General features: G+C 42.1%; 1 long non-coding RNA gene across 1 annotated transcript in view; it reads right to left on the bottom strand.

Moving 5' to 3' along the window:
- The window catches only part of LOC143037948 (uncharacterized), a 561,040-nt gene that overhangs the window by 139,545 nt on the left and 393,995 nt on the right, over positions 1 to 27,500 (bottom strand). The gene's annotated exons all lie outside the window — the stretch shown is intronic.

Below are 27,500 nucleotides of genomic sequence, written 5' to 3'. Positions count from 1 at the left end.
ACATAAAAGGGCAAAAGTGACAGTCATCGAACACAGCTACTCAGTGTCTCCTGGTGTAGGCTCCTCAACCTTCTACTTGATAAAAATCTAACATGTTTTTGATAAGACTAACAAGCGAAACGTTGTACTCATAAAGGGTCCGTCCTCAAATTGTGTTTCTTTTGATAGACGACGACAACTACCAATTGCATACATAATATCGTCACTAAACCACCCACAATATAGTAGACCACAATCACCTTCCAACAGGAACTGTGACGGTCAAGTGGTTAGTGTGCACTTGTCAGGTCTTGAAATTCTGGAGCTCGAGTGAGACTGTCGATTTTTTTCTTCGGTATGGATGTAGTTTGCTTATGTATAGTACTCAGAATTCTTCCTTGTGCTCCTGTGAAGTACGAGTGTGTTTAAGGAAATCCTACGAAAATTAAATAAAAATGTGTGTGTATATATATATATATATATATATATATATATATATATATACTAATAATAAAAATTAAACCATTTCAAAGGTGACACATTTGAAAAATGTTAAATGCCTTGGAGAGTGGGGTCTGTAAGTCCTCCGAGGTCGTAAGTTCTCCGAGGCAGTAAGCCTTTCGAGGCTGTAAGTTCTCCGAGGGTGCAAGTCCTCCGAGGGTGCAAGTCCTCCGAGGGAGCAAATCCTCCGAGGGTGCAAGTCCTCCGAGGGTGCAAGTCCTCTGAGGGTGCCAGTCTTCCGAAGGTGCAAGTCCTCCGAGGGTGCAAGTCCTCCGAAGTTGTAAGCCCTTCGAGGCTGCAAGTCCTTCGAGGTCGCAAGTCCTACGAGGGTGCAAGTCCACTGAAGTTGCAAGTCCTACGAGGTTGTAAATCCTCCAAGGTAATGAATCCACCAAGGTAATAAGTCCTCCAAGGTAATAAGTTCTCCAAGGTAATAAGTCCTCCAAGGTAACAAGTCCTCCAAGGTAACAAGTCCTCAAAGGTCGCAAGTCCTCAAAGGTCGCAAGTCCTCAGTAGTCGCAAGTCCTCAGTGGTCGTAAGTCCTCAGTGGTCGCAAGTCCTCAGTGGTCGCAGGTCCTCAGTGGTCGCAAGTCCTCAGTGGTCGCCATGTTCCCTTGAACTGACCAGGAAAAAATATCCCTTGGGTTCGGCCTCGGGGCGGAACCCCAACACGGGATCCCCAGCACGGGATCCCTATCGTGGGATTAGAGCGCGGAGCGCTGCGGCCGTAGGCCGCTGTTTGCGCAGCCAAGCCCCCGGCGAAGCCCGCGGCTTGTAATATATATTATATATATATATATATATATATATATATATATATGTATATAAATAATCTCTTTTACAAAATTTCTGCGACGTTGCCATAGTAGTTAAAAAAAAACTTACGTCCACATTCCTCACCATCGGACTTCCACTGTGGTTCTCAGTCAAGATCAGGAGACGACCTTGGTTCTTTCGCCATTTGCAGAACCGACTGTGGTTCTGTCCCCCATACATCTTCCTCACGTCACTCCAACTATGACGTATTCTTGGCAATTCCAGCACTTTCATCAGAACTTACCCTCCAAGGCGAATACATATATATATATATATATTTTTTTTTTAGATGTTCGATCTGTTTACATTCAACCGTTTTTATTCAGCTGTGAGACTGAATCAAGGCGACGACGGACAAGACCTCCGTATTGCCCTGAATCCATCAGTCTTTTGAATAAAATCGGAACGAATATGGTATTAAACGGAACAATATACGAACCTAAACAAATAAATAATGTTAATAAATGTTAAAACTACTTTGATGGCAATACCATCATCAACATAGAAAACTGTCGCCGTCACTGTCCCAGCTCCCGTATTTTGGTGTTTATGCTGTACTGTCGTCACAGTTTCTGTCGACACCGTCAGTATTACTGTCATTTCTGCCAGTGACGTCATCTTCCATTATTGTACTCATCATCGCCGGTGGTTTGGTAAACGATGAGGTTCCTTCTTCCTCCGTCTTTATTAACAAGAATTATTTTCCGCCACTACTGGCGCTGGCGCCGCGGACACGACTACTACCACATCCACCACCACCACCATCATCAGTATCTCCATCACCCCACATCCACCACCACCATCATCCTTACCATCATCACAACCACCACTACCACCACCACCAATGCACCACCACCACTAATCCACCATAACCACCTGCATTATCATTACCACCATCACAACCACCACTACCACTAATCCACCATAACCACCACCATCATCATTACCTCCTCCACCACCATTAATCCACCACAACCACCACCATCATTATTATCTCCACCACCACCACCACCATCACTATTACCACCACTACCACCACCACCACCCCAAGCGCTACAATCACCACCACCATTATCGTTATTTCACCACCACACCCATCACCACCATCACCATGACCACCACTACAATCACCACCACTATCACAACCACCACCAATCCATCATCAATCCACCACCCCCCCATTCACCATCACTACCATCATTACCACCACTACCACCACCACCATCATTGCCACCACCACAACCATCAATGCCATCTTTGATAACATCGGCATCAAATGTCTTTCAGAACCAAGAACATCCCAGACCCAGCTCAAGTTATAAAACAAGATGCCTTCATAAACTGCCAAGAGGTGATGAGTTTACATGACAGCAAGCACTTATAACCGAGACCAAAGCCGCCACCTTTGCCCTACATGCTGGGACAGCCAAGTCGAGTGGCAATCACTGGCATGCAGCCATTGTGGTTCGAATGGTTGCGAGGCGAACTTGATACTCAATGAGCCACGACGGTGACAACACATATAACACACAACTTCGATATTATTGAGCCTCAGGCTGACCAAGAGTTCTCTTAATCTGAATAGAATAGTTTGGTCTTCACCAGAACGAAATTCTAGAGTGTGGCAAAAACGACCCATTGGTCCATACGAGCATGGGAGCTTTTCAATCTCGAGGAATATCGATCCCTGTCTCTCTGGACGCCACATCCCTGCATTGGTAAGTGATAATAATGATAAACACAACAACCTTTCATCATAAAACTTAACGCTACACTCCCAAACCAGAAGTGCTGCCATGCATAAACATGACTCTAAATTGCTTCATTTCGATCACCTCCTGGACATGGAGGCGCATTCTCAGTCTTTTCTCACTGGCGACACAAGATTTTTTTCCATCTCGTGTTAGCATACAAAAAAAATATAGTAATTACAGCTTCTCTTATAATTGAGTGCTTGACTTCTGAAAGACCAAGAGTCACTACCTCTGACGTCATCGGTTTGGGGGCGGGGCGATTAGGCTGACGTCATGCGCGATCTGTGACTTCTTATGCTCCAGCAGAGTCGACCTACCTTTCTTTCCCTCCCTCCGCCTTCTAATTAATCAGTTCTCCTACATTCTAATGCTTTAGACCAATTTTCAGCAATCTACAAACACTCAATTTTCTAGATATTAAACCAATTACTTCAGAGACATACTCTTATATATTCTATTCTGATTAGCGTAAGACAATTCTATACAGTTTCATTGTACCCTCTTTGATAGGAAAGGTGCTCGCCTCTGCACAATTGAGGATGTGCCAAGGAAGTGAATAAAATCGCCTGGCGACAATTGGGAACAATAAAAAGTGTCATCCGGTATTGATGGGGTTAGGGTATAACTCCTCCTCAACTAAAACTGTGACGAAGATTAATAAAATAGCCAGAGGAGAAGGAAAAAGTGTCATTTATCGCGGAATTGGTTAAAGGAAACAATAATTATTACAAAGCGTACTATCAAGGAACACTTCGTAGTAAGCGTACTACCCAACGCTGCAAACAGATATGACTCCTGCGTTTAATTTGATCAATACATCAAGCAGGAGGTACAACAGCAACTCATAAGCGCAACGCTCCAACCAATTAAAGCCCAGCGTCTTCTATCGAGATTTTGTCTCAGCTAATGAAACATGATTTTGTTCAACTGAGTGGGGCACTTCTTTCTCTCAAGTGTTCGATCTGTTGCAAAGCCCAAGCCTCCTTGCAATACGTATTTTGGATGACACTCGATTGCAACGACATAGCGAAGATACAAAAAGAACAGTTTCTTCTACAAACCCACCAAAATTTCTACTCGCAGGCACCACCCACAAGTATTGACATGACATCTCAGATTCCAAGAATTCCACTGTTGCCGCAAGTGGTCACCGCTGGTGTACCCGCCATCACATGTAAGACCAGGCAGTCATCCTACGCAGATCCCCCGTGACCACAAACATAAGCGCAGCGTCACGCGTACTTCGATGACGACACTCGAAGAAGACCTTGAGGCGACACCAAGAACGTCACCATTGCGACACTGATGACGATAAAAAAAAAAAAAAAAAAAAAAAAAAAAAAAAAAAAAAATTGCACCCACACGGAGCCACAACAACGCTCGACTCGGTAACAGTGATGGCGACTTGGGCCATCGACGACAACGACGACGACGACGACGACGACGACGACGACGACGGCGGCGACGTCGCCCCCACGACAGAAACGACGACGTTTTAATTGATCCGGCGACACGGGCGACGACAGAGCCTCGAGTGGAGACAATGGCCGATGGGCGGCCATAATGAACCGTCGACAAGGGGTTAACCAGCGTGTCTTCCGAAGTCGTCGTCGCCTCGGGTCGTCTTGGATCATAATTTTACTTTTTCGTTTAACTTAATCTAATCTATGATATTTCATTTTGTTTTCTTGTTTTCTTCTATTTTGTGAGATATATTTAATTAATATATTTATTTTATTATATTGTGATTTATTTTATTTTATTCTATTTATTTGTTACTCCATTTCTTCTTATTCTGTTTGATGTATTTTCGTATAATTTTTTTTCACAATTTTCTTTTTTATTGCAAATATAACCCCACCTTTGTTTCTATGGCCACACAGGGTTCATCCCTGGTAGGTATGCATTTAATGTTACCTTGAAAGAAAAGAACATTACATACCAACCTTAGTAGCCCATAACTTTCTGTCAGAGACAGATAGAAAACCAAACAGACAGACAGGCAGACAGATACAGAGATAGACGCGCGCGCGCAGACAGGCACATAGACGCGTGCATGCATGCACACAAACACACACACACACACACACACACACACACACACACACACACACACACACACACACACAGACGTTCATATCAAAATCGTTCCATCTGTGGGTACAACTCTTGAAAGACTTTTACCATAGTGTCACACACCATTCTGACTATTACAGGGTATCGCTACATCATTGATATTATACATCTATCCATATACCACGAGCTTTTTCCCCTTTATAAGGGAGGTAGCCAGGTCAAAGGCACGTACATACTCCCACTCCATTCCAGTCCCGTCCACCACCCATCCCCCTTCTCATCTTAGCTTCTCATGGATGACGGGGCATCCCTGTATCCCGCCCACTGCCCTGGGTCGGACACATATACATACCTATGTTTTATATATATATATATATATATATATATATATATATATATATATATATGTGTGTGTGTGTGTGTATGATATACATACATTAAACGGCGTTTCGAAATTTTTGTATCATCTGGTATCAAATCACATAGTTTTTGGAAAGACATGGGTATATATAAACCTACAATGGTCTTTTAGGAGAGGTTAGTGTTACAAATTCTATAGAAATTTCAAGTTATTTAGGGGTGGGATTGTGGTGGTGATTATGGCTGGGATTATGGGAGGGTGGCAATGTAATCGGGTGGGTTTATGGGAAGGTGGGATTGTGGTAGGGTGGGATTAAGGTAGCGTGGGGATTATGGTAGGGTGAGATTGTAGTAGGATTAGATTATGGGAGGTTGGGATTACGGGAAAATGAGATTGTAGTAAGGTCGGATTATGACAGGGTGGTATTATGGAAAAATGGAATTGCGGTAGGATGGTATTGTGGTAGGGTGGGATTGTGGTAGGGTATGATTATGGGAAAATGAGATTGTGGTAGGGTGGGATTGTGGTAGGGTGGGATTGTGGTAGAGTGTTATTGCGGTAGGTTGTTATTGTGGTAGGGTGTTTTTGTGGTAGAGTGGGATTGTGGAAGGGTGTTATTGTGGTAGGGTATTATTGTGGTAGGGTATTATTGTGGTAGGGTGTTATTGTGATAGGGTATTATTGTGGTAGGGCGTTATTGTGGTATGGTAAGCTTATGTTTAGGGTGGAACTACAGTTCAGGTGGACTTTAATCAGTAGCCTGAGTGGACGACGCCAATTCTGGTCCGACCACAAACGCCTTCGAGATAACCACTCACATTGTATTGTCTCCAGGGGTCAACGTTCTTCCGATACCTGGTATCTGCATTAACCACCTCCTAGAGATAAAAACAATAATCTCCATTGACTCACCACGGCCCAGTTTTCCTTTTTATTTTATTTATTTATTTATTTTCTTATTTAAGGCCAAACGATTCTGTTTAGGTATGAGAGGGTTGAGGTATGAGAGGGTTGAGGATTCGAGTCCTTAGTCTGCCTTTGCAGCAATCAGCTGTTCTTTCCAAAGCCAAAAGAATATATAAGGACATATATAAGAATGGAGGAGACTGCAAGAGACCATAAGGCCTACACTAGGCAGTTCCATGTCCCTTACCACCTGTTATCCCTATCCATAAAGTTGTTTCATCTTCTCTTAAAACAACAAATAGTTTCAGCGCTCACTACATGTTTACTCAGTTTATTCCATTCCTTAACTACGCTTGACCTCTTTTCTTGTTTCCAGGGACCAACGACTGCTACCTGCTGGACGAGGTTACCTAATAGATGGACGTCGGTGAGGTTGATCTCCATGCTGACCACCTTCAACTCCAAACAGTATCTTCATTTCTATCTGAAAGTGGAGCCCCGAGAGGCTGACATTCGGTCGTCGGACTGCTCCCAAGATTTCTCTCTATCTACTTGGACTGTGTTTACTTTATCCTTTCACACAAAGGGAACTGACAATAGACAACTGCTTGCTTCTCCTCTCTCTACCATTTTAAGCCAGTGACATCGAAAGAGTCCCACCCTAGTACGATGCGAACATCAGTCCAAAGTTTCTTCCCAGAAAGATCTACAGGAGGACCCGAGAACCGTTGACAGCTGGTGTTGAGATGCAATTTTCCAACAAATAAAACTTATGGAAAATTTATCATAATTCTTATTCAGATATCATAAAATGAGAAAAAAAGAAAGAAAAACGAAAATAAAGAGAAGACCGGAGAGCAGGCCCAGTCGGCCTTGCGATGGGCAGCGTCCGCTTGCTTCGGCGCGTTCTCCTGCCCCAGAGCCCACCCCCGCTGTATGCGAAAGGCGCGGTTCTGCCTCCCCTAGCGGCCATGAAATAGGATCCCTCATTGACGAGGCAATAAATGGGTTTGCGCAACGAGGCCTGCGCGTCGGCGGGGCCCTCCTTCCTTCCTTCCCTCCCTCCCATCTTCGGCTGAACTCTCCTCCTGCCGCAGACTCCTCCTCACGTCCTACATCGCTTTCCGAGGCTCGCCCACGGTCCTACGGGATTCTCTGAGGATTTCCTAGTCGCCTCATATCTTGTGATATGGCAAACATGAGCGTGATATTTGGGGTACATGTGGACAGCTTCGTGGGATATGGGACGATTTGTCCCTCTTCCCGGTTCCTCTTTCAGTGGTCTCTGTTACCAAACAAACCCGGAGTTCGCAAACCATTTGCGGTTCCTCTTTCTTCGTCTTCGAGGAACCCAAGGAGCTCCCGCGGGTGTCAAACCTGTAGGTGCCTGCCCATCACAACCTCTTCCCTGCAACCTCAACCAAATCCCTTCGTTCTTTTTTTCCCGGAATGATCTTACGTGGGTATATTCATTTCTACACAGTTCAAACCTTCTGGCCCGGTCTTTGAAACATGTAGATGAAAAAAAAAAACCTCAGCTACATGGGAACCTGTAGCATCACCGACGGCCGCTCAGAAACCTCCTCCGCCGAAGCTGGCGGCGGCGACGGCGGCGTCGGAGGTGCTTGCGAGGTAAGCGGCAATAAAGCAGGCCTTTACAGCTGTGTTACTGCTGGCGGCCTGGCGGGGGGCGGCGGCCGCCAGCGGGGGAGCGGCCGCAGCTCCGGGGGGCGCGGCCGGCCTGCAGGCGGGGCGGCTCTTCCCGCTGTGTCCCGCCAGCACGCCGCGCCACGACCCGCACCGCCCGCGCACTGGCCCTCACGCCCACGCATCCCGGGCCGCATCCTTCCTTCCATCCCACGCCCGTGGGTGTACGTGGAAGGTCAGGCCGCTGTGCAATGACATGCTCAAATCTATGAAGCAAAAGCCAGACAATTCCATTCAGGTGTGGCATGGGCGCCACGGCCTGAGGGGGTCTCGATCTGAGAAGGTATCGTTCAGAGTAAGGTCCCTCTCCCCGCAGCTGAATAGAATTGCCCGGCGTTGGCGGCAAAGGAAATGTTTATGGATTGCACCTCGCCATTGAAGATGGTAAGAAGCCTTTGGCAGATCTGACAAATCCTCTCCTTTCTATAAAAGGAGACATGTACGAGTATACACTCACACATGCACAATACATATACACAAACACACACACACACACACACACACACACACACACACACACATACATACACACATGCACATACGCATACACACGCACACACACAGACGCACACATACACATACACACGCACACACACATACACACAAGCACACATACACACACACACGCACATATACAGATACACACACGCACATAAACACAAACATACACACACAGACACAAACAACTCACACACACACACTACATACGAATACATACGGAGACGAACACCTCACACACACACACACACACACACACACACACACACACACACACACACACATACACACATGCGCACCCCCCCATATGCACACAGTACTGGAGTCTCACAGGATTCAGTTTTAGTGTTAGTCATATTCTTAGTTTATATTGAATGATTACATAATGAATAATTCGACCAGTTATGGCAACATATCTGGTAGTGATGCTAAAGTAACGAGGAGAACGAAGAACATAAGAGGAATACTCATTGCTGCAACCGGGAGAAAGAAACGACATTTCAATGTGAAGAAAGGCAAGATATTGAGAATTGGTATAAGAATACGCTATCAATGCTCTATAGTATGGGTAATGATGTATTCATAAAAACAAAGGATAATAGAGACTTGGGAGTGTATACTGGTTTTGAAAAAAATGTCACCTGAGACACGTGAAAAAATAACTGGGGAGAATAATGTTGAAGATTATTAGTAATATTACACTTCACGGACTTCATAGGATGAATATATATATATATATATATATATATATATATATATACACATATATGAATATATACATATGTATATATACATATATGTATATATACATGTTTAGAAAAAAACAACGTGCTAAATACAAGGCAATTTGGATTCAGACAAGGACGATCATGCGTCACCAATTTGATATGTTTCTATTCAAGGCTAATAGATATAATACAAAAAAGAGATGGATGGGCTGATTGTGCATTTCTGGACTTGAAAAAGGCTTTTGACAAAGTACCACACAAAAAGTTGCTTAAGAAATTAGAAACTGAAGGAGGAATACAGGTCAAACTGCTTAAATGGATGGAAAACTTTTTGCAAGAAAGAAAAATGAGAGTGGTGATAAGAGATAAACACTCAGAATGGGATGAAGTAATAAGCGGTGTCCCACAAGGAACAGTTCTGGCCCCAATAATGTTTGCTATATATATTAATGATATGGATGAAGGAATTAAAAGTTGTATGAGCTTCTTTGCAGATGATGCAAAACTGTTGAAAAAAGTGAAAACGGATGAAGATTGTGAGTCACTACAGAATGATCTGAACAAAGTACAGGAATGGAGTAGGAAGTGGGAGATGGAGTTCAACACTAAAAAGTGTAGTATAATGGAATTTGGAAAAAGCAAAAACAGAATAATAGGATCATATAAATTGGGAGAAGAAGGAATAATAAAGTAGAGAATGAGAAGGACCTGGGAGTCATTGTTATGAATAATATGTCACCTGAGAAACATATAAATAATATTTTTGGAGAAACTTATAATTTGATAAGAACAATCAAAGTGGCATTTGCATACCTGGATGAAGAAATGGTGAAGAAAATTCTAACCACTCTGATAAGACCAAAATTGGAATATGCAGCAACAGTATGGTCACCAAGTACAAAAAAAAAAAAAAAAAAAAAGTATAAAAAAACTTGAAAGAATACAAAGAGCAATTACAAAATTGGCACCAAAACTCTCAAAACTATCATATGAAGAGAGACTAGCAAAACTTGAACTACAGACATTAGAGCAAAGAAGAGAGAGAGGAGATTTGATAGCTATTTACAGAATCATGAAAGGCATAGAAGTTATTGATAGAGAGAATCTGATAAAATGGGATGATGGAAACACAAGAGGACACGGAAGGAAAATCAAGAAGGACAGCTATAGAAGAGATCTGAAAAAGAACAGCTTTCCTCACAGAGTAATAGACAGTTGGAACAAGTTGGATGAAAAAATAGTGTGTGCAAGAACAATACATGAATTTAAAAATAGTTTAGATAAAATGAGATATGGAGACGGGACCCCACGAGCGTAGCTCTCCTTCCCGTGAAATACAACTAGGTAAATACAACTAGGTAAATACACACACACACACACAGTATGTACATACGAACACACGTGGACAGATGCACATATATGCGCACATATTCAAAGCGAGACGAGGAAGAAGAATGATAAAAAAAAAATAAAATAAAAAAGTTCCCAGGATGTCAAGGACCATATGTTTGCGAGTACGAATCCCTGCCAATCCTGACAAATGACAAATCCTTCCGTGGTCCATTCTACACAGGATCAGGTCTCGAGTATCCTTTGCCACGCCGTGCACAGCGGTCACACTTTCACAGACACGAAACCCACCCTTTTCGCAGTTATTCACGGCCTGTAATTTATCCTAGCTGCCGCCGGGCGATTTTATTCAGCCGAAGGAAGCCCCCTTGCTCGAGGTAAGGTGAGGGGTCTACGCCAAGAGGCACTTAACTGCCGAAAAAATACCGTCGCCTTTGTTCTGTGTACTTGTACTGTTGAGGCAATTAACTAACGGTCAATGCTGGGAGTAGGAGAGAAGTGCGGGATTCGAACCCGTTACTAAGCATGTGGGAGACCAGAAGGTTTCGCATAACGCCAACAAGGCACTAAGGACCCAGTCACACCAAGCTTACGACCTGTTTCCGACCACCGGCGACCAGGCTGATTTGTGCTGTTCCTCTGTTTATTATAAAAAGAATTCAAGACAATGATGCAATTGGAATGAATCTCTTCCCCCGTCATGAAGATGAATATGAAATAGCATGATGCTAACCATGAGAAAATGCCACCGTCGAAGGTGGTCGGAAACAGGTCGTAAGCTTGGTGTGAATATATATATATATATATATATATATATATATATATATATGTATATACACATATATACATATATATGTACACATTTTTATCAACTACAATGCACTTTAATTCTAAGCCATCAACATCGGAGATCCGTGGAGGCCAACATGCAGAAAATGATACGTGGTACGGCCAAGTACTCGAGCCATATGTTAAATATATATATATATATATATACATATATATATATATATATATACATATATATTATACGAGTATATATACATATATATATATATATATGTATATATATATATATATATATATATACATATATATTATACGAGTATATATACATATATATATATGTGTATATATATATATATATATATATATATATATATATATATATATATATATATATAAAGAGTTGAAGAAGAAACTCCAAACGACGGAGCAGAGGACACAGAGAGTCGTCCGACATCCTGTAATGACAACGCGTCGGACAAATTGGAAGACGTTACAAAGACAAATCTGTTCCATTTGGGAAAGAAAAATAGTTCATCAAGGCACAGCACGATCTGGGTCTAGCACGGTCACCAAATGCATAAATAAACTGCTACACATGATGGGGGAAAGGTTGTCCTACCACCTGTTTGTCAATGCTTTTGGCTGCCAATCCTTATTAATTTCAATTGTCTGTCTAGTGAGCTTACGTGCGATATGCTGAATAGAAACAGCATAGAAGGTGGTTTGTGGGATTGAATTAACAAACGGCAATAAAGAAGTGAGATAATTTTGAGTATAATACGTTACTGAAAACTTTTTATCTCCTGTTAAAATGAATTATAGATTTTAGTATAGAGCATGAAATAATACAACACTGATATAACAATGTCACTTGTGAAAAACGTGTATTTGTGTATTCAGTAATATTAGTATACTCAGGGGTAACCATTCCTCTGTTAACCTTTCATAGCACAAAACTGTAAGTAAACATTCACAGACGATAACCATCTAACTTAACGACCAAACTACCGCGTCAATTATGAGCGTTTGTAAATGCCCTTAGGAACGTGTTCTTGGCTAGCACCGCGCAGTCTAATCCCTCTCCCCACCAACCCAATCCTCTGCACACTAATCCCCGCCCACTCCCACCCACTCCCGCCCACTCCCACCCTCTTGTTAACATTTGTCGTTGTGGCATATCATATTCTTCGATCCGCAGCGAAAGTCCAATTATATCAGATCAAATGTACGATTAAAAATAAGTGTTTTGATTGAAGACGGTATTATGATGAATATGAAAATAATAACACAAAATGATGATGATGATGATAGTTAATAATAATAATTATATAATAATAATAATAATAGTTATAATAATAATAATAATAACAATAATAATAATAATAATAATAATAATAAAATAATAATAATGATAAAATAATAATAAAAAATAATAAATAATAATAATAACAATAATAATGACAACAATGGTTGTTTATGATAAAAGAAATGTATGATTTATCTGATGTATCAAAACAACCCCTTCGGTATGCTGCGTTACTAAAGTAAGTTCGGCGCCAACCGAAATCAACTATTAGAGAGTGCGTCAACGAAGTATTCTGAAACTGAATTGGAAACTAGTGAAGTGATCGTAAAGAGGGCGGGGTAGGGAAAGGCAAAAACATTTAGTCGGAGTAATGTTACGAGATTTGCGTTCTGTGGCCATTTCTACTCGTAATAAATCAAGGCTTCAAATCCACAATATTCATATCTGTTGATGATACAAGACTGTGCAGAATAGCATGTGAGAAGTGGAGAAGGAAGCATGTTATAACTATTAGTAATTCTTAGGGATTAGATAATTACATATTTTTGTTTAATAAAGTGAATATGATTTCAGGTCTAGTAGTGAATTTATTTGACTTTGGAAAATAAAGTACTAGACACTTAACCTGCATGGAAAATAAAGTGATAGATACAACTTGAATTAGATCAAACAATCGTAAACAGAGCGAATTTCTAAATAAAATAAAGAATCAAGCAGCTCAACGACATGACGTCACAACAATATGGACTATGTTTTGTCAACATGATGGCTTGTATCGTCTAATTAATTCATGAAAGTAATTACATTTTTTTCATATTTTCAGTTAACCACATGTGCTTTTCCATCACATTTGATCACATTTTATGTTAACAAAGAAGATCATTTGGCTTATGCGAGTTACAACTTGAATGATCGTCAACACAAGGAGGTAAATAGATCCAAGATCTAGTGGCCAACTTCATACAACTTGTGACGTCATGTGGCTTTAAGTCGTTTCTGGATCTGAACCTAAGTTCAGGACCTTTGCCCCTTCATTAAAAACCCCACCTCCTCCTCCTCCTCCTCCTCTTCTTCATTTTTCTACTCCTCCTCACCTCCTCCTCCTCTTCCTCCTCTCCTGTTTTGTCTTTGAGATTTCACATATCACATCACCATCCTAATAAACTCCAGAAATCTATTCTCTGCAGTCCTTAGATATATTTTGCCACGTTTGCATTTCTAAATTAACATCACATAACTTTCCTTAAAAACCTCACTTACTCGATCATCATTCCTTATTTCTAAAATAAAAAACCTCTGGATGTTTCTGCTACACTTTATCTATATTTCATCACCGTCTCTCCCATTATGCTACCAACTATTTGTGTGTATGTGTGTGTGTGTGTGTTTATGTGGATTTGTGTATGTATGTGTGCGTGTGCGTATTATATTTATATATATATATATATATATATATATGTGTGTGTGTGTGTGTGTGTGTGTGTGTGTATGTGTGTGTGCGTATGTGTGTGTGTGTGTGTGTGTGAGTGTATTTGTGTGTGAGAGACCAAGAGAAAGAGAAAAAAAAAGAGAGAGAGAGAGAGAGAGAGAGAGAGAGAGAGAGAGAGAGAGAGAGAGAGAGAGAGAGAGAGAGAGGACAGACAGAGAAAGAGGGAGACAGACAGATAAAGACAGAGGGAGGCAGACAGATAGACAGAGAGAGAGAGAGAGAGAGAGAGAGAGAGAGAGAGAGAGAGAGAGAGAGAGAGAGAGAGAGAGAGAGAGAGAGAGATACAGAGAGAAAGAGAGACTGTGAGGACTGTGGACCTGGTATGTCGCCCATTGGCACGACATCTATCCGCGTCACGGGGAAGCTCAAGCAGCACACGTCATCATCATTAGACGGCGCCGTCTTCAAGAACCGCCCCAGAGACAACCAGCACTACTACCAACCATAGAGGCTCGCCAGAAGTGACCTCGTGATGGGTGCTTCCATGATTTGCCCTCGAGATAGACCGCAGAAGATTTCCAATTCTCTAAGTCAATGACATAAAAAAAAAAAAAAAAAAAAACTTTCTTCATTCAAGGTCATGACCTCGCGTCTCCCAGAACGCTAAGGTCATCAGGCTCTCTGTTCCGGGTCATCCACTGGCCGAGTGAAAAGAATGATGAGAACATGTAGACCGAGTTGTTAACTTGTGGCCTGAAGTACTGCACTGTAATGCCTTATATAGTACGGAGCCTGGGTTGATTTTCAGTGCAAGTTGGGAAAACTCTATTCTATATGTAAAAATAAATAAATGAACAAATAAATAAAAAAGAAAAAGAAAACAAAAAATAAATGAAATAGATAAATAGGCAGATAAATGAATTAATAAACGAATAAATGAAACAAATAAATAAATAAAAATAGTGAAGACAGCGATATTATCTCTGGTATGTTCTAGCGTACAATTTAAAAGATACCAACAACTAAATATCCTGTACCTGTGAAGTCTGTAAAAGCGTGGAAAAATCAAAGTGAGAAGACACCGTGCACGTAATCGCCATCACGACGGTGATTACACGATCACACAGAACAAAAAAAAAAGTGTGATATTACAAATTCTTATCCATACTGCAAATTAAGGAGAGACCTCGCTGGGAAACAGAATAAAATATTCCAGTAAAAGAAAGAACACGAGAAAATGAAAGGTAAGGAGGAGCGAATTAATCCCGAACTGCAAAACTGGAGGGAAACATCTTAAGACAGGACAGTCTGGAGAGGCATGGTGAAAGCAGTGGTAGGACTGTAGTCCTGATAGCCAATATAGTATAGTATAGTATAGTATAGTATAGTATAGTAAAGTATAGTATAGTATGGTATAGTATGGTATAGTATGGTATAGTATGGTATAGTATAGTATAGTATAGAATAGAATAGTATAGTATAGATTATATAAGGGGGAGCTGATAAAGTAGTCTGCAGCTTAAAACGCCCTCACATGCAGGACCTGATCAAAGTTCAATCCAAACCATCTCATCAGGACAGTCACAAGTTCCGCTGGCTCTAACACCTTGCAGACTTTCTGAATGGTGTTTCACTGTTCTCTTCTTATTTGTGTGAAATTATATCGGACTCCTCATTATTTCATTTATTTACCTACTCATCTATTCATTTACTTTTTTTCAGAACAATGTAGACTTAGTTCAAGTAGCTGGCAATTGGTCTCCGGTCTCTCTCTCTTTCTGTCTGTCTCTCTATCTCTTTCTCTCTCTCTCTCTCTCTTTGTCTGTATCTCTCTGTCTGTCTCTCTATCTCTTTCTCTCTCTCTCTCTCTTTGTCTGTATCTCTCTGTCTCTCTCTCTTTCCACCGACTTCGAGTGCATTTCCTCCTCCTCCACCTTTGACCTTAAGAAGAAGAACCGATAGCCGATGACTTCTCTTCTCGTCCGGCTAATCTGCCTGTGACATAAAACCAGTCCCACTCTAATACAAGAGCAGACAAGAGGCCAGTCTCTTTCCAGAGAGAAAGTCCTGGGAGGGTCCGGAGATCGTTGCCAAACGCTGTGGGGCTGCGGGTTTCTAGTCAGCGAGACTCAGAGTAACAATGATCATGTGTTACGTGTGCGCGCACGGAGCCAAAACTATGCCTCATTTTAAAATGAGACAGAAATCAAGAGGAGAGAGGCAATAGACAAGGTTTTATCATACACTGAGAGGAGAAAAAGAATAGGCCAGAGGAGGAGGATCACTGGGGAACAGGCGAGAAACATGAGAGAACGAAAAGAGAAAAAGAAGAAGAAGAAGAAAAAGAAGAAGAAGAAGAAGAAGAAGAAGAAGAAGAAGAAGAAGAAGAAGAAGAAGAAGAAGAAGAAGAAGAAGAAGAAGAAGAAGAAGAAGAAGAAGAAGAAGAAGAAGAAGAAGAAGAAGAAGAAGAAGAAGAAGAAGAAAAAGAAGAAGAAAAAGAAGAAGAAAAAGAAGAAGAAAATTGCGAAGAGACTCTTGGGAAGGCACAGGAAAGTATAAGAAGAAGAGAGGAAAAAAGAGAGGAGGAGAGCAAGAAGCACAGGAAGACAGGTGGAAAGAAAGATATTAGCGAGTGGAGATTAAAAAAAAATATGGGCTGATAAGAAAGTGGAAAGAAGAGAAAGAGGAGGGGCAAATTGCAAAAACGAAAAGGAGTCGAGGCGAGACAGACGAGAGGGAGAGAAAGGTGAAGATAAGAGGGCTGTGAGCCGTTGACGACCAAGGCGACAAGTAAATGGAGAAAGAAGAAAACAAAGAGGAACGAGAGCAGACGCAAAAGAAGGAATGGAGGGACGAGGAGGAGGATGGAGAGGAGAAGGAGGAAGGAGAGGAGGAAGAGGAGAAAGAGAACGAGGAAGAGACGGGAGAAGGATGAAGATGAGTAGGAAGAAAAGGAATAGGAGGAGAAATAGGAGGAGAAGGAGGAGGAGAAGTAAGAGAGGGAGGAGTAGGAGAAGTAGAAGTATTAGGAGGAAGAGGAGGAAGAGGAGGAAGAGGAGGAAGAGGAGGAGAAGGAGGAGGAGAAGGAGGAGGAGAAAGAGAAGGACCAAGAGGAGGAGGGGGAGTAGGAGGACGAGGAGTAGGATTATGAGGAGGAGGAGGAGGTGTATGAGGAAGAAGAAGAGGAGGAGGAGGAGGAGGAGGAGGAGGAGGAGGAGGAGGAGGAGGAGGGGGTTCTGTTAGTTCGACCCCCGCGGGCCCTACAGGACGACACGGGCGGCAGACACAAGAACACGTGTTACGGCTTTGTAATGATGATGATGATGATGATGGAGATGATGAGCTCAGGGAGACGGAGGAGAGAGAGACGAGGAGGAGGAGGAGGAGGAGGAGGAGGAGGAGGAGGAGGAGGAGGAGGAGGAGGAGGAGGAGGAGGAGGAGGAAGGGAATAACGAGGAAGAAAGAGGGGAGAGAGAACAGAGGGGAAAGAAGGAGGAAGGGGGAAAAGAGGAGTAGAATAAGGAGAAAAAAATAGAAAGGAGAATAAAAGAGGAAATGTAGAAAGACAAGGACGAAGAAGGGGAAGGGGAAGGCGTAGAAGAGAAAAGAAGAAAAGGAAGAAAACACATATAAGAGGTAGACGAGGAATAAGAATAAGAGGAAGAAGAAGAAGAAAAGATAGAGGAAGAAGAGGAAGAAGAAAAGAAGATCAGGAACAGGAAGACAAAGAAGAAGAAGAAGAAGAAGAAGAAGAAGAAGAAGAGGAAGGACAAGAAGAACACGATTGGGAATAGGAAGACGAAGAAGAGGAAGAAGAGGAAAAAGAGGAAGAAGAGGAAAAAGAAGAAGAGGAAGAAGAAGAGGAAAAGAAGAAAAAAAAAGAAGAGAAGAAAAACGAAAAGAAAGAAAAGAAGAAAAGGAAGAATAAGAAGAAGAAGAAGAAAAGGAAGAAGAAGAAAAGGAAGAAGAAGAAAAGAAAAAGAAAAAGAAGAAAAGAAGAAGAAAATGAAGAAATAGAAAAGGAAGAAATAGAAGAAAATGAGGAAGAAGAAGAGAACATACACAGGCAAAGAGGGTATCTCCTCCCACACGCAAGCGCCAAGTGCATTCCCACGCAAAAGCACACCGAAGCCATCACACACAAATCACATCTACCCACACACACACACACTCACATCCTCACTCATACACGCTCATCCACACACACAGATCCACAGGCCTGCCCGCTCCCCCTTACCCACTCATCCACTTGCGCCTAATTTTCCAGGTTCCGCAACCTGGAACATCCACAACATCCATATGTCCTCTTGTACATTGGTGGTGTCATCGGAAGCGTGCTTGCTGGTCTTGCGTCTGCTTATTGTGGGTTCGAATCCCGCACTCCTCTCCGATTCCCAGTAGTGAGTGTTTTTTACCTACGCTCATCCTGGCGGTGGAGACTCTTTACCTTCTTCCTCTTCTTCTTCGTCTTCTTCTTCTTCTTCTTCTTCTTCTTCTTTTCCCTCTTCCTCGTCTTCTTCCTCCTCTTCTCCTTCTTCTCCCCCTTCTTTTTCTTCTTTTCCCTCTTCTTCTCTCTTTTCCTCTTCTTCTTCTCCCTCTTCTTCTTTTTCTTCTTCTTCTCCTGTTTTCTTCTTCTTTTCCTTCTTCTTTTTCTTCCTCTTCTTTTCTTGTTCTTTTTCTTCTTCTTCTCCCTCTTCTTTTTCTTCCTCTTCTAACTCTTCTCCTCCTCCTCCTTCTCCTTTTTCTTCTCCTTCTTCGCCCTCTTCTTTTCCTTCCTCTTCTTCTTCTTCTTCTCCCTCTTCTTCTTTTTCTTCTTCTTCTTCTTCTTCTTCTCCCTCTTCTTCTTTTTCTTCCTATTCTTCTTCTTCTTATTCTCCTTTTTCTTTTTCTTCTTCTTCTTCTTTTTGTCCTTCTTCCCAGACTTAGACGCCTCCCCTTTAGCATTTAGCCCACACCCTAACATCATCATTATCTTGACCTTGTAATCACTCCTCGTTAAACTACTTCATGTATCTTCATGACAACGCCTTGGCAGCAAAGCAGTTTACCTTGTCTCTTTAAACCCTTTCCACACCAGATGGCACTTTCGGTTAAAAAAAAAAAAAAAAAAAAAAACTTTCCATATGTAAATCTTATATAAATCCTCGGAAGGGAAAGATTTATATAGGGAAAGAATTACTTTTAAGAATACCACCGTCCGAATCCTACGGTGATATTCTTAAAAAAAAAAAAAAAAAAAAGGAATCCTTATATAAATATTCTCCTTCCAAGGATTTATATAATATTTATATAAGGAGAGAGTTTTTTAAGAATACTACCGTTTATACTTCTTTTTCCGATCGCCACTAAGCTATTCTATTCCTGACGGTGGCAGCCACCCTGACGGACACGCAGTAACCCATTTCAACGGTTCTTTGACGGTTATGGCCGTTACAGTCGCAACAAGCGGAAGACAGAAGTACTTATTCGGGTTGATGCATTTCCTTGCGGACCACCAAGAAATGGTCATCTCCTTGTCACCCGTTGACAGAGAACACGTGAGTGGTGAGTGGTGAGTAGTGGTGTGTGTGTGTGTAGTGTGTGTGTGTGTGTGTGTGTGTGTGTGTGTGTGTATGTGTGTGTGTGATTCACCATTGTCTTGGATCACGTGTTGGACTCGTGATCGACAGCTATTTTTCCCTCCCGGAAGAGAGCTCAGAGCTCATGTATGACCGACCTATGGGTAATGTTGTGACCTTACACTCACACACACACCCAAACCCCCGCCCATAAGCGTTGGAGTAACGACCCGCAGGACAGCGTTATTGAAATTATTTCAGTCCTGGGAGGGCTTCGAACTCGGACCGCTGGGTTAGCAGTTGCGAACGCTACCACTGCGCTGTCGAGTCGGTGTGTTTGTGTGTGTGTGTGTGTGTGTGTACGCGTGCAAGAATGCTTCTACAACATTCACAAATTCGATTCCGCTCGAGGGAAGGCGACATTACAAAGAAACTCCAAAACCTTTACCTTCTTTACTTAACCTAACCTAATCTAACCTAACCTGACCTGACAAAACAAAAGAGACACCTTCCAGGCAAGACAATTCCTTCTCGCCAGGACTCGTCGTCCAGAGTTTCTGGAACATCACTGATACGACGAATAAATTAGTTCCTGATCCTAATTAGGTCCCAGCCTGTACGGTGAATCTGTTCGAGAGCCACCGTCCTGTTTGTTCCCTCTCGTGGGTCCCAAGAGGGGGCCCGATGGCTGGGTGGCTGGCAAGTGTCGGACCAACTCTTTGCAAATAGGTTATACCTGAGGAGAATCGTAAGTTCAGCCACAGGGTTAGTAGTCCCTGCACTATCTTCCAGGTTAAGACGTAAACATACATACATACATATATATATATATATATATATATATATATATATATATATATATATATATATATATATATATATATTTATTCATCAACCACAATTCATTCTAATTCTAAGCCATCAACATCGAGAAACTCGAGGAGGCATACATGCAGAAATTGAAACGTTTCAATTTCTGCATGTATGCCTCCTCGAGTTTCTCGATGTTGATGGCTTAGAATTAAAGTGAATTGTGGTTGATAAATGTAAATCTGTTCACTGGGACCCATTCAGTGTTGTACACACACACACACACACACACACACATATATATATATATATATATATATATATATATATATATATATATATATATATATATGATGTGCATGTGTGTGTTTATACACATGCACACACGCGAACACATACTAATAAGTGAGCGTGGAGAGAGAGAGAAAGAGAGGCCCTACCAAGATCGGCTGGTGTGACTAAACGTGTATTTAGTGTCTAGAACCACGCGAGGACGGGAGGGAGGGAGGGAGGGAGGGAGGGAGGAAGGGAGGAGGAAAATGTTGGGGAAATAGAGGGGGAGGAAGGGAGGGCAAGAGGGCTGTGATCGATTGGAGTGAAGATGGATGATTTGGTTTAGAAACGGGCCGAGGTGATTTGTTCTCTGGGAGCAGCTTGCGTTGATTACCCTCTTGGGTACTAGTGCACACTGTTGATCTTGCTATTAAACGCCACACGAGTTGATAATATAGTTCAACTGAACGTGGTGTCGATCGATTGATAACCTGTTCAGATCGGAGGGTCGCCTCTTCAGCTGGGTTAACCTCTGTGTTGCGTTGACCAAATCAAGTTCTATTGAGTGTAGTATGGTACCATAGGGTAAGATGCAAAAGTAATAATTCTGGGTTTACTTACAGATATACATATTTTTGATTAATTTCGCGCATCTTAGTATTCAGGGGAAGACGAATGCAAATGAAAAGGCTCGGCATAAAAAGGGTTGGGAAAAAGATGAGGGAAATGAGGAAGATTGGAAATGACATGAGGGAGATGAGGAGGATTGAGAATGATATGAAGGAGACGACGAGGGCTAGGAAAGAGATGAGGGAAATGAGAAGGATTGGGAATAACATGAGGGAAATGAGACTTGAGAATGACATGAGGAAGATGACAAGGTAAGGTTGTGGAACACTCATAGGGATACATGAAAGTCTTCTTAACCAGAAAGGGGCCACAAATTTATGGTTCATCGTCATATTTTACTTTTTTTTTTCAAACAAATGTGTACATTCCACCTAATATTACCCCAACGCCTAGAAATAGTTCTGTACCGTAATAAAGTTTGTGCAAAGTAAAAACGTCATCAGATTAAAGGTAGAACAGGGAAATAAAATCGAAAGAGTGGAGAGTCATGGAAAGAAGAAATGAGGAAAAAGAGGAAGGGGAGGAGAAGAAGGAGAAGTAAAAGGTGGAAGAAGAAGTAAAAGGTGGAAGAAGGAGAGGAAGAGGAAGAAAAGGGAGGCTTAGTAAAGTAGGAGGAGGATGGAGGGGAAAGAAGGAGGAGGAGTGAGGAGGCTTGGAGAAGTAGTAGTAGTGGTAGTAGTAATAGTAGTAGTAGTAGTAGTAGTAGTAGTAGTAGTAGTAGTTGTAGTAGTAATAGTAGTAGTAGCAATATTAGTAGGAGGAAGAGGAAGAAGCTTGGTAAAGTAGGAGGAAGAGGAGGAGGAGGAGTATTGAAAAAGTAGGAGGGGAAGGAAGAGGACAGAGGAGGATGAGGAAGAGGAGGAGAAGGAGGAGGAGGAGGAATAAGAAGAGGCTTGGAGAAGTAAGATGAGGAGTAGGAGGAAGATTGGGTGGTGGTGGGGGTGGTGATGATGACGATGAAGAAGAAACTGGGAAAGGCAAGGAAAAGAAATACTTATATACGGGTAAGGGATTATCTGGTAAAGTACAGAGGAGGAATGTTATCGTTGTTTCTACTGGTGCTGTTGTTACTACTATTGCCGCTGCTGTAGTTATTCATATTTTTGTTGAAGGCCGAAACGCCGAATCCTGCTGTCCAACAAGACTTCTGGAGAGGTCTTCAAGGTCTCGAATTCCTCTCTTTATTGTTTTCGAAATTGGAAAGTCCTCGGGAGGGGTCCTGTCCTGAGCTCCCACCGTGTAACCATTACTCGGAGCAGCCACATCGGGTACTGGGAGTGAATCCGCGGGGGATAACAGGGCAGTAACCCTCTTTGGCTCCTGTGACGCACATCGAAGATTTTATTCTGGCTGACGTCAAACTATTGCATTTGGTACAAGAAACGTCGATGTAGTGAAAGGATTAGGTTTAATTTACATTAGGCCTAATCTCGATTAAGACAATCTCGATTAAGCCTAATCTCGATTAACCCTAATCTGGGTTTAAAATTGATCTGGATTAAGCCTTATCCTGATTAACCCTAATCTGTATTATCCCTAATCTGTATTAACCCTAATCTCGATTAAGACTAATCTGAATTAACCCTAATCTCGATTAAGACTAATCTGGATTAACCCTTTGGCAAGGTGACAATTTTGCAATTTTATTCTGGCTAAGACCTAATGGACAATGAGCGCGTCACGGCGAAGCGACACAGGAGCCAGAAATATCACGTGACGAGGCGGAGATGCAACATGACCACGTGACGGAGCACCAGAGGCTGACGTGATGACGTGATTAGGAAAGGGTGATGAGAAGATAGAATGATGAGGAGGTTCATCACGAGTTAATGGAACGTGGATAATGATGAGAACGAAGATGGGGCGTCCAGGAGGGGATGGGAAGGAGGCTGGGACGGCCCAGGACTAGATTAATGAGATGGGGGTGGGGGGTGGGGGGCGGTTGGCAAGGTAGCCTGTTGACCAAGACGCCCGATTTATGGCTATATTTTGTTGAAGCCCTACTGAGGGCTACCCAGCTTCAGAGCTGTAGAGATGGTTAACTTTACAGAAGAAGAAGAAGAAGAAGGAGTAGAAGAAGAAGACGAAGAAGAAGAAGAAGAAGAAAAAGAAGACGAAGAAGAAGAAGAAGAAGAAGAAGAAGAAGAAGAGGACGAAGAAGAAGACGAAGAAGAAGAAGACGAAGAAGAAGAAGACGAAGAAAAATAAGACGAAGAAGACGAAGAAGAAAAGAAGCAGAAGAAGAAGAAGAAGAAAAGAGGTGAGGTATGGTCACTGTGCTTCGCAGGGACATGTTTTGTTGCCAAAGTCTCAGTAGTGATGATGATGATACAGTCATTGCCACCTTGAATGTCAATGACCTAAGGCCCGACAGCGGCAGTTGGTTCTTGGAGAGAGAAAAAAAAAAAAAAAAAAAAAAAAAAAAAAAAAATCTTCTGCTTATTCTTTCCCAAAAATGGATCGGGGTGGGCTGCTGAAGAAGGAGTCTGTAACTGAAGACAGAAACCAGGTGAACAGAAAATGGAAGAAAAAAAAATGAGGAGCCTACTACGCCAGGAGGCGCTGAGCATCTGCGGCCGAAGCCGTCACCTTGCTCCTACGATACGCTCTGGAGACTGTTGGGGCCAGGTAACACATAATCACTGCTGGGTATGTGAGGGAAGTGCGGGATTCAAACCCACAACTAAGTGAATGAGACTCTCCGAGGTGTTTTGATGTTCGTGGGAAAAGGTCTATATGCGATGCTAAAAGAATGAACGCATTTGTGTATCAGGCAGCTCATCATGCACTTGCCTTAAATGTGTGCAATATGATGTATATTATTCACTAAACCCTCCGTTAATCATTGACTAATTATACTCGCTTCCCTGGTGCTATTAACACTAATCAAAAGCAATCTCAGGACACAGAAGTAGAATAATCAAGTCTTTCTAAGAGTAAACACATCATCATACGTCAAAAATGAAATATTATTAAATAAATAGAATAAAAGATAAGATAGTGGACGACAAGAAAGAGCGGAGTAGACCTCATTTGAAAACATAGATTTCATTGATTGTACAACATTTCACTCGTTGGAGCCATTTCGCCTTTAAATAGTATTCGCTTCGTCAAAATTGTCGGTAACTGACATCTTCAAACGGGGTTTAAGATAACTAACAAACGAGCAGAAACTGGTTAAGTTCTGAGGAGGAAAAACGTTACCCTACATTTGTTGACTATGTACTGGACTGCAAAAGAAATAACCCAAAAGAAAAATAAGTGTATACAAAGTCTCTCACTTTTGCTCTCTCTCTCTCTCTTTTTCTCTCTCTCTCTATCTCTCTCGTTACCAGTTTCTTCAAGATCAGATGGACGAGTATATTTGAGTTCGAGAATATTCCGACGACGACGACAACAGCAACAACAACAAAACAACAAAAACAACAACAACAACAACAACAACCACTACCACCACCACCACCACCACCACCACCACCCCTCTCCGATTAGCATCTTGTGACCAAGATTCACTTGCTTGATATACTCTCACTGCCCCATGATGTTATCGGAGCGACGCCAATATATCTTTCGTTGTTAAGTATTTATTATATTTATTTACATAGTCGTTCCCTTCTCACTAAAGTGTTTTTATATCTTAACAAAATTACATCACTGCAATAGCAACGAAAAATATATTTGCATCGTTCCGATGTGTTATTGGTCAGGTATGACTGTTTCCTTTTACATCATTAGGTACACACACACACACGCACACGCACACACACGCACACACACACACACGCACACACACACACACAAGGCTCGATGGTGATGTAGTAGCGTTCGTGACCGCTAATCTAATGTTCTGAGTTCGATTCCCGTCCAGGGCTGAAATAATTTCAGCATCGTTGCACTGCGAGCCGGCACTCCAACTCTCGTGGGCAAGGAGTTAAGTCTGTTGATCACGAGTCCAACACGTGATCCAAGACAGTGATGAATCATACAGATGCACACCCACCCACACACCCACACACATACATACACACACACACATATGGACACACTCACTCACGCACACACACACACACACACACACACATATGGACACACGCACACACACACACACACATATGGACACACTCACGCGCACACACACGCACATATGTACACACGCACACACACCCACACATACACATATACATGCACAGCCACACATACACGGTCCCCCAGCTTTTCTCGTCTATGATTATATAGCATCTATCGCCCTGGTTTATAGCTGCTATTCGTCTTGGCGTGCGATATACCGTCCTATAGCGACGTCGCCTCCTTCGAATATATTATCGCACAGCGACCACACCTCCGTCTGCAGAACCCGCTGTCGCCACCACCACCCACCCACCCACTCCCTCCCTCCCTCGAGTCCTCTGGAGCGTCTTCGGAACGCAACGGCCCTCGCGAAGTCTCCTGTTCTTCGTCGACGTCGTCTTGGGCTCTTTCGGGAAGGGAGCTTGAAGACATCGCCCGCACATCGTCAGTCTACTTGGAACTGGAAACTTCCTCTTTGTTTCTTTCTCTCCAGACATTCTACTCTTAGAATACTCTTAATTTATTATTATTATTTTTTCCTTTTTGCTGTTCTTTGAAAGAAATACGTCAATGGATTTTACTAAGTACCTGTCATAAAAATAAGGACGAGCCGTCCCAAAGCAGTCTCTTTGTTATAAAGACAGTTCTAATTAGTCCATAACGCCTTCGCTACCTTTCATTCTGTCGGTAAAAGAAATGAAAGGAAAAACTCTAAACAGCACGGAAGAAGCTGGTTGGTCATTTGGTTAATTTTTTTTCCAGAGTTCTATAACCCTTTATTCAATTAATTCTATTCTGACTAATACCAACTGAGGGGTGTCATAGATATCTCGGCAGAGTGAATAATTTTCAGGATTTTTATCATGACTGCCGCCAGGCGAATTTATTAAGCTGAGTGCTCCTTCTTCAACAGAGCCAAGAGATTTCTTGTGTTATGATTTGCAATAGTGGTCCAATTCAGTACATAACTAAGGACATTGTCCCACTATGACTCCCTCCCAGTCTTCCCAATTCTTCTTTCTCTTTTCCCTCCTTCTCTCTACCTCTTCTTGCATTTTCTCGACAAAATGTCTTTTTTTTTTCAACAATTTCCTTTACTCCCCTAAATTGCCCCTTTATATACGAAACACTGAGAAGCAGAGTGACCACCCTCCGAAAATCGCCATTTTCTGTTGCAGGCGGAACAGTGTTGCAAAAGCTTTTCTCCACCGACATGTTCGTGTTTTTGGGGGAAAAACGCTCGTATTTCCTTAGGATATAAGGGCGAATTTAGCCTGTGCTCTCCCTCTCAAACCCTCTGATGGACTGCGAGGCGTCATAGAGGACCAGAAACGTGTAAAAAAAAAATAATAATAATAAAAAAAGAGAGAGAGAGAGAGATTGAGGTGACGGGTGTGCCAACAGATCAACAAAGCATTTGGCCCTATCACGTGACTACCATGGAACACCTACACACCGGCTTAGAGCGTCGCTACCTGCGGCGGAGGTCGAGGTGACGGCAGTTTGGACTCTGCCGCCAGTGAGTTGGACCAAGGGCATGGTTCATTAAATTCCACGCTCTAAAGTCCTTTGTAAGGGGCACCGTTCTAGCCTCCTGATGGGGGGTGGGGTGTTCACGACGTTAATAAATCAAATCATCATCATATATGCTTAGAAATAAGCAGATCTAATTACTTTCATATAGTTTATATTTTTCATTTTAATACATGATATGTATATCATTGACAAGAACTATCCAAGAGAATTAATTTAATGTATAATAATCAACAGTACATCGGGGCATTATGTCACTACACGTTGTATACTCCCTTAATCATTGAAAACAATGATACTGGTGTTTTGTCCACCACTCTGCCTCTTGGTCCCTCATATATAGGAAACAGCAAGTCATAATCCATTTTCTTTATGTATTGCTGTTTCCCATTTTCTTCCCAAGGACCTTACTTAAGGAAGAACCCAGA

This window comes from Oratosquilla oratoria, chromosome 23 (assembly GCF_046742065.1).
Source record: "Oratosquilla oratoria isolate Oo_2021 chromosome 23, ASM4674206v1, whole genome shotgun sequence".
Lineage (NCBI taxonomy): Eukaryota > Metazoa > Arthropoda > Malacostraca > Stomatopoda > Squillidae > Oratosquilla > Oratosquilla oratoria.
Note: the sequence above shows the minus strand (reverse complement) of the source record. Positions and strands in the feature narration are given on the sequence as shown.